Genomic DNA, 9,288 nt, shown 5'->3' with positions numbered 1-9,288 from the left:
AGTGATTTCTATAGTTCAGATTTCTGGCAAAGGGGCTGAGCAGTCACCAGAAACACAGCATGAATCCTCCTGCCTGAGGACATCTTGGAGCTGTGTCCATCACCATAACGAGCACATCTTAATCCAGCAGTTTTCTTTCCTAGGGAAGTTTTGTTATAGTTTGGACTCACGTCTTGCTGCAGATTGATGACTCAGCCCCTAGGAAGGTGTTCAGAAGACAATTTGTTCTCTTTCTTTAACCTGGCAAACCCAGACAGTCTCACTTTTCCCATCAGCTCTGGAGATTTTGCCCGTGTGAACCATCTAACCCGACAAAATGACAGGGGTAGAAGTGGCAGGGAGCAGGCACAGATGTCCTCAGAGAGGCCATTTAGATGGCAAAAAGGTCCATTTCACTGTGTCTCAGTGGTCTGGTTGGTCTGTGTTTCAGAGGTCTGCTTGCTCCCAGCTTTCAGATTGTTTAACCAACAGTTTTTCGTAGAATCATAGAATCACAGAATCCCAGGGGTTGGAAGGGACCTGGAAAGATCCCCCAGCCCAACCCCCCTGCCAGAGCAGGGTCACCCAGAGCACATCACATAGGAACCCATCCAGGTGGGCTTTGAATGTCTCCAGAGAAGGAGACTCCACAGCCTCTCTGGGCAGCCTGTCCCAGGGCTCTGTCACTCTCACAGTAAAAAAATTTTTTCTGATATTCACCTTAAACCTCCTGTGCTCCAATTTGTATCCATTACTCCTTGTCCTGTCACTGGTCATCACTGAAAAAAGCTGAACTCCATCTTCTTGACACTCACCCTTTAGTTTTTGTAACCATGGATGAGGTCACCCCTCAGTCTCCTCCAAGCTCAAGAGCCCCAGCTCCCTCAGCCTTTCCTCATCAGGGAGATGTTCCACTCCCTTCAGCATCTCTGTGGCTCTGAGCTGGACTCTTTCCAGCAGTTCCCTGTCCTTCTTGAACTGAGGGGCCCAGAACTGGACAAAATATTCCAGATGTGGCCTCACCAATGCAGAATAGAGGGGGAGGAGAACCTTCCTTGACCTACTAACCACCCCCTTTCTAATGCACCCCAGGATCCACTGGCCTTCTTGGCTACAAGGGCACATTGCTGGCTCATGGTCATCCTCCTGTCCACCAGGACCCCCAGGTCCCTTTCCCCTACCCTGCTCTCCAGCAGCTCAGCCCCCAACCTGTACTGGTACATGGCATTTTTCTTCCCCAAATGCAAAACTCTACACTTGCCCTTGTTGAACTTCATCAGGTTTTTCCCTGCCCAAGTCTCCAGCCTGTTTTTGTTACGTCTGCATCAGTATATTCCATAATCATGTGGTTAGAAACTGTGAATGGCCATTTTCATCCCAGGCAGCATCTCAGAATCCCTTTACATTCAGCTCCCTCTTGTGCTCGTTTCCTCCTCCTGCTGACTTCTCTCTTCCCATGTTTTCCCACAAGTTTTTGTTAGTGGGAGCTTGATGTGTCAGGCTCCTTAATCAAGGATGCTCAGGTGGAACTGAAATGAAAGCAAACGAGCTTGCCCAACTCTGGCTGAAATACCACTCCTTAGAGGAATAACTTGTGAGCTAGATGAAAGCAGAGCAGCTTCCAGCAGGAGCTGGATCCACCATGAGTTGGCTCATTTGTTTCTGGAAAAGGAGCTGCTGCTGGGGGAGGCCCAGCATCTGCCTGCGAGCAATAATTACCAGCACACAAGTGGGTGGGATGGAGTCATTCCCCTCCCCACTTCCCTCCTGCTTCCCAGGAGCAAAGCAGAACCTCGAGGAAGAGGATGACGTGGGATGAAGGAGAAGTGCAGGAACTGGGAGCTATGGACCACTCCGAGGAAGACTGCCAAGCATTGACATGAAGGGGAGGACAAGTGGTATCTCCTGTGAGATGCTGAGCTCCATCCAGCTTCCTTCCAGCAGCCTGGTCCAAGTGGTTTGGCAGGAGCAGGAGGCAGGAGGATTGTCTGGGTACCTGGGTCTTCCTCTCTTGTATTGATCTGGGTGTTTTCATTTGGGATGAGTGACCAGAGCTCTCAGTGGCCGAATGCTCTGAAGTTGGGTGACTTTGGGGATGTATTGGGCTTCCAGTGGGGTGAGAAAACAGGACGTTGCAGAGCACCAGGCTGCAGGTCTGTGAGTTTCTCATGACACGTTTGTAGACTCTCAAAGCCAGGTTCAGCTCATGGTTCCAGCGTTGGCTGGTGACAGCATCACGTGCTTGAACTGTTGTTGCTTTCTTGCAGTGCCTGTTTATATGTTTGCCAAAGGGCCTGGAACCCTCCTTGAGTGTATTTGGGCGTGAAAGATCAATTTTTTTGATTTTCATTTTTAATTATGTATTTTTATCCTGATGCCAGAGACTGGAGTAGTTCTGTGTGTCAGCCTGGCAGGGCCAGCACTTCCTGTGCCATAATTCTGGCTTTACCACTAAAACCAGGTCAGCTTGTTTGCCGTGGGGATTTAGGCTGGGTTTGTCAGAATACAGCAAGTTTAGAAAAAAGGTGTTTTCCATACAGTGTGCAGGTAATGAGAGCTTTGAGATACATGGTCCATTTTAGGCTCTGAGAAGAAAGGAATGGAAGGTGTGTTGGAGTAACCAGAAGACACACAAGCTTGAGAGGTGGGGGCTGGGGATGAGTGAGGCACAGCTGTGAAAGAGGGTGGGAGAAAAGCTGTTCCCATGTGCAGGGGTGGCAGTTGGGAGGAGAAGCTGGAGCAACTCCATTTCAGCAAGGCTTTTGACACAGTCTCCCACAGCCAAACTCAACCAGTGTGGATTTGGTGGTAGGGCAGTGAGATGGATTGGGAAGGGGTTGAAGGACAGAGCTCAGAGAGTTGTGGTAAGTGGGGCAGAGTCTAGTTGGGGACCTGTTCAACTAGGGTCTAGTGGGGTCCTCTAGGGTCTGTACTGGGTCCAGTTGTGTTCAATATATTAATTAATGACCTGGGTGAAGGGACAGAGTGTCCCCTCAGCACGTTCACTGATGACACCAAACTGGGAGGGGTGGCTGAGACCCCAGAGGGCTGTGCTGCCATCCAGGGTGACCTGGACAGGCTGGAGAGCTGGGCAGAGAGGAACCTCATGAGGTGCAAAAAGGGCAAGTGTAAAGTTCTGTACCTGGAGAAGAACAACCCCATGGGATCAGCACAGGTTGGGGGCTGAGCTGCTGGAGAGCAGGACCCGAGTCCTGGTGGGCAACAGGCTGACCATGAGCCAGCAGTGTGTCCTGGAGGCCAAGAAGGTCAATGCCATCCTGGGGTGCAGTAAAAAGAGTGTGGACAGTAGGTCAAGGGAGGTTGTCCTGCACCTCTGCTGGAGAATACCTGGGAATTCTGCCTACTAGGAAACTTATGGATGTCAATGTCCCAGCTGGTGAAAATAGGCACCAGTTATAGCCTGTGGAAGTAACAACATGGAATGGCCTGGTTCACGTTGCTTGTTCACAGGGATCTGAAACACCTTCCCTCAGCTCCTTGGGGACTCCCAAACCAGGACAAATCCTACTGAGCCCAGATCTGGACAGCTCTCCAGTGCTTTCAGGGGACCAGGGCTCAGCTCTTGCCATTCTGCCTCGTTCAGACTGTGGCAACAGATGGAAAAACCCCACTAGGAGCAAAAAGCAGAGCCTTTCTTGGGCTCCTCATTCATGTTCCCCTTTTACTTCAAACCTGAAGACCCTGAGATTTATTTTCCTTTATATTGAGACCTACTGTTAGCATCAGGTTGGCAGATCTTTCTTTCTAGGGAATGTGAAGTCCTTTCTCTTGCTCCCTCCCCATCCAGGCTCTCCAGTCCCTGCTGGGTGATACCCTCCTGTGGCAAATTTGTTTCACTTCTCAGTCATTATATTCCACAAGATGAAAACCAAACCACTACCTGATTAAAAAGCCCCAGATGGTTTGAGCTGCACTTCAGTGTGTCCCACTGGAGCAATCCCTCACCTACCAACAGGCAGCTTTTCTGTCCAGGGTCCCTGGAAGTCCAGAGGGACCCTTCTCAGCATTTCACAGCCAGTTCTCTCCAGTTCTGAGCTCTGTTTTTGTTTAACAGTTTCTGTCTCTCTCGTTTCCTGATTCCCCATGCCTGCATGTGTGATGGTTGTGGTGCTCATCACATGCTGGATGGTGTTTGAGGTAGAGAGGCTGCTGTGGAGCTCGGGTGTCCCCTCAGCAGACCTGGTGCACATGGTCTTCCAGGGTGTCCCCCTTCTGCTAAGGATTTTTGTCTTGAGTTCTGACACAAATCCTATCATCTGCAGCCTCTCATTTCAATAGATACTGCCAAGACCTGTTCTGCTGTGGAGCTGGAGGTGCCATCTCCCCCTCCCCTGGGAGCTGCAAGACCAGGACACCACTATAAGATGCTTTTCTCTTGAACATGGAGTTCATGTGATGACCCTGGACTTTGGACACCAGCTCTGTCTCATATTGATAGTGGAAACTGCCCACAGTTTGTCCTCCAGACCAGGAGCCCAAGAGCCAGGTAGGCCTGAAACTAAGAGCTCTTTCATGCAAAAAAAGGGGGATTTTACCTGGTGAGCTGAAGCAGGAGTTGTCCATGCAGGTGACATGACACTGTTATGTCTGCAAGGATGAGCCCTACAGAGAGCCACTGTCACATTAATCCAACAGCTCATGCTCATCTGGGCTGCACAAATGCCTATTTAATGTAAATGGAGATGGTCTCACTTCTCTGGAGACAGTGCTGGAGATTTCCTGGCATCTCTTTTCTTCGCCCCTGCTGATCTGCAGCTCTGGAAACCAAGGCAGGAGATGTCAGCTCTTCATCAAGGCAGAAGCAAATGGACAGGAAAGGATTAAACTTGCAAACAGGCTCTGAGCCTCTGCAGTTTGAAGCATAGATGACCTTCTCTGGAGTGAGAATGGCACCTAATAGCAGTGTATATTGGAGCTTTCCTGCCAGCAGTGAACTGCTGAAACATCTGTTGGTCTTTCAATGTATTTGAAACTTCAATATGTTTTCACTTAGTGGGTGAAAAGGAGACAGGGCCTGGCTTTGACCCAGCAGCTCTCTGAGCCTCTTCTCTCCCTCCAAGGTTGGATGCTGCCATTTCTTTTTAAACAAGTCCTACAAGCTCCTGCAGAACTGAAAGGTCAAAAAGCTTGTATTTGATATCACAGGGGCTTAACACATCCCTCTGTGGCAAGAACATCAATACATTGCTGAGGAGGAAAGCAGGAAGCCTGGAGTTAATCAAAGACTTTTGACTCTGACACCAAAGCCCAGTCCTTCCCAGCCTAACTATCATTTTTTGCTGAGTCCTGCTCTAGTGGTAATTACAGGCAGACAGACACATCATCTAACTCCCATCATCAAAAGAGAAAAGCTCTGCAAAGATGCTGTCCAGTCAGGAGCTGGGCCATGTTGCTCTGGTCAAAGAGGAGTATGAAGAAATCACAGAATCACAGAATATCAGGGGTTGGAAGGGACCTTTGAAGATCATCAAGTCCAACCCCCCTGCCAGAGCAGGACCAAAACCAGGGCAGGTCACTCAGAAAGGCATCCAGACAGGTCTGGAAAGTCTCCAGAGAAGGAGACTCCACAGCCTCTCTGGGCAGCCTGTCCCAGGGCTCTGTCACCCTCACAGCAAAGAAGTTCTTCCTCATCTTGAGGTGGAACTTCCTGGGCTCCAGTTTGAATCCATTGCCCCTCATCCTGTCCCAGGGCACAAGTGACAAGAGCTTGTCCCTGCCTTTTGATGCCCTCATGGATTGATAGACATTCATTAGATCCCCCCTCAGGCTTCTCCTCTCCAGACTGAACAGCCCCAGGTCTCTCAGCCTTTCCTCACCAGGCAGGTGTTCCAGTCCCCTCATCGTCCTCAAAATGAAGCTTCTGTTTTCAAAATGTAGGTTGAAGCTTGAAGCTTGCCATCATCCTCTCTTGAGCTGATATTCCTGAAGGTGGAGTTGTTCTAAAAGGGAAGGAGTTGTCTGAACTAACGTTCTGCCAGGATGGCATCAAGCTGATGCAGCAAGTTGAGAACTTGCCCTTACCTGGCAGGAAAAGTGTTTCACTTTGGACTGATCAGTTGCTTGTGATAGGGGCTGGGTCCTTCTCAACCAGCTGGAGGTTGGGGACTCATAGAGTGTGATTCATCAACTTATTCTAAATATGTGCTTCAGGATGGGATGAACTTGCTCTACTGACTAGAGTAATGAAATCTCAGGGAGCAGAAAGATATTTAAAGGTAGCTCAGGTAGCTGCTTAGAATTTGTCAGATTGATCTAATTCTTAGTGGCTCAGAGTCTTTTAACTTGTGGACTAAATACAGTTTCCAGGAACACTCTTACAATATGATGTGGTGTCATCAGTGCCCCTTAGAGCAGAGTTTGGTCTCCTGAGCCCAATACATTTTGGTTTTGTCTCTGATGCCAGGAATGTTAATGAAGCATATTTGATTTTTTTGGTCCCCTGGTGAGTAATTATAAACCCATTTTTAAGCCTGTGGTTTCTATAGGCTGCTGCAGACACATCTCATCACCTTCCCGAGGAGACACCTCTGTGAAAGAGAGCAGCTGGGTAGATCTTTACATGTTTGATGTACTTGTTGTTGGAGCCAGTCTCTGACACAGGTGAAACAACGTTGGGATATTTTAGATGTAATCTTTTAATTCAGCAACAGACGTACACAAAAGCTTAACAAATCCTTCAGAAAGGTAACTTGGCTTCTGTGTTAAAAGGGAAAGCTTGGGAGCAGCTGTGAAAGCTGGTGGAAAGGAGCTGCTGCTGCCAGTCAGGTCACAGAGGCTGAATCTGCTTCTCTCAGGGAAGTCTTGGGCATGAAGTGACAGGAAGACACTGGACGTTTGTGTTTGTAGCATCGACTCAGTGTTGTGACTCTGGCTGCTCTCTGTGGATGGCTGGGGTCCTCCAAAACTCCTCCTGCCTCTCCCAAATCTACAGGCATTCCAAGGTCTCCTTTCTCCTCTCCATACCAGGTTCCCTCTCCTGCCCACACAGAGGGGCAGTGCAGGAAGCTCCTCTTGACCTTCCCAATGACCCAGGGGTTGGTGGGATGAGCTTTGCTGCAGGAACAGCAGAGACTTGCACCTTGTTAGGGGCTCAAACCAGAGCACCAAAAGGTGTCAGTGCACAGGTTTGAGGGCGACCCACCAGAAAAGGAAAGACTGGGTAATGTCTCCATTACTGATGAAAAAGTTAGAGATCTTATCCTCTCGTCAGGCAGGTGCAGATAGTCTAGTGGGGTGTTTCATCCTGACCAGGGAGGGACATGGGATATAAATCCTAGTTTTGCTTGGAAGCTTTGAGATGTAGCTGACAGTTAAATCATCACTTCTTCTGTTCCACAGCAAGAAGAACAGCCCCAAACTAGCACATAGTCCTTACTCAATCGGACCAGGCTTAGATCACTCAGGTGTCTTGCAATCAGACCTCCCATCTGGTGAGCTCAAAGCCCCAGGAGCATTGTTGTGTCAGGCATGTCAGGACGGAGTGGAGGCACCTCAGTGGGAAATCATCTGTGATGCAACAGATCTGCCTGCACAGACACCTCTGGGCATGAGCACACGTGGCAGCACCAAGGATTCACATGGAGCTTATTGCTGCTGCTGCAGCCCAGATTAAACCCTGGAATACATGAGGCTGTACAAGGGATGAAATCACCTACAAAGTCCAGAGGAAACCGAGACAGCAGCAACCAAGACTGCCTGTAAGGCAAGGTTGACATGATTTCATGTGGTCACCTGGGAACTGAAAGTACCCGAAAAAAAGGGCAGGGGACCAAGTTTGCACATCATAGATTTCTAGGCCTTCAGTGATGGTTTCTCTACCCAAACCTGAAGCTGAAGGACTGCACGTGGAGGGAAACCAGTGAGAGACAGCAAGAGGGAAGGGAGGCAGGGAGATTTGTTTCCTCGTCCTCTCTGAGACATGTCCACTCTGCATGGACAATCAGCAGCAGGAGGTCACTCTGCACAAGGATCCAGCCTCATACCAGTTATGGCAGGGGAGAATATGCACCTTGAAGGGTCTCTGATTGTCTGAGGGTGTTTGATTGTCCCAGCACGCCTACCCTTTAGCACTTCCTTCAGGATTTCCATGCTGTGCAGCCATTGCCAGACTCTGCAGCAAGGCTGTTCATGTCAGGGCAAGAGTCTCCTTGCCCCAGCCCTCTGCTTGTGTTTGTTTCAGGCTCCAGGGCTGCAATCACACTACTCTCCTCAGCTGGAAGGTCCACTGCAGGAGCCAAGGCTCCTCTGCTGGTGGCACTTGTCCTGTCTTGCACTCATGCCTGACACTGTTCCCATCACAGTGATCTAGTGTTGGCCATTAGTGACAAATCATCCGTCCTTGTCACTGAGTGGGCACAAGGAGGGAGAAGCACCCGTGGCTTTACGGGTGGCTGGCAGGTGTGCCTGTCCTGAATGCAGAGCTGTCCCTTGGCACCCTCCCTCACACATGCATGGACACAGGGGGTCCATATCCACCCCAACACCCTGCCCAAAAGGTGCATAAAGGTTCCCATGCGTTCCTGCTCTGAGACCCCACAGCCACACCCTTGCCTCTATCCAGAGACAGTCACCAACCTGAGCCCAGCTGGAATGTACCAGTGTATGTTCCTATGACCCTGCTCACAGGAGTGAGCTTCATCCTCTATACCCAAATGCTCCTACAGCCTTGGTGTGACCAGGCTTTTTCAGAAATCCATGGAGTCAAGCCAGGACCACATTGCTCTTCACTCCTTTCACAGCTTCCTTCATGTGACCCACAAAAGAAACAGACCCTCACTTCCCAGGTATCACAAGCAGGGTCTGGGATCAGGCTGGTGCTGTTTCCTAGACATAATGTGTTTGGCAAAGCCAGGTGAGGAATGTTGCTCGTGGTAGGTGGGCTGCTGAAGAGCTCTAGAAAAACCCTTGGACTGAAGAAGAGAGATTTTCTGAGAGACACAGGAGATTTGCAGCCCTTTGGTGATCCCAGTCAGCAACCAGAGTGGCCATCAAACAGACAATGTAAGCTTGAAGACTTAAGTGCTGGGCTTTTCTTTTTATGGCATCCAAACACCATCCATCCAGCACGTTCCCACCTCTTTTTTCCACAGGCCTGCCCAGTTGCCTGGTGTGCTCTGCCAGGGATCACAAGCCACTGAAGTAATTTTAGAAGTGGAACATGACATATTTCTTAGGCAAAAGAGTAATTTGCCACCTTCTTTCCCTTTTTAAATGGCATCCATAAAGCCACACAGACAGGAGAGTCTGGTAAGAAAAAGGTTTGGAGCCACATCCCAGGAGTGGAGAGAA

The sequence above is a fragment of the Apus apus genome, chromosome 20 (genome assembly GCF_020740795.1).
Source record: "Apus apus isolate bApuApu2 chromosome 20, bApuApu2.pri.cur, whole genome shotgun sequence".
Taxonomy (NCBI): Eukaryota; Metazoa; Chordata; class Aves; order Apodiformes; family Apodidae; genus Apus; species Apus apus.
This window is presented reverse-complemented; position numbering follows the sequence as displayed.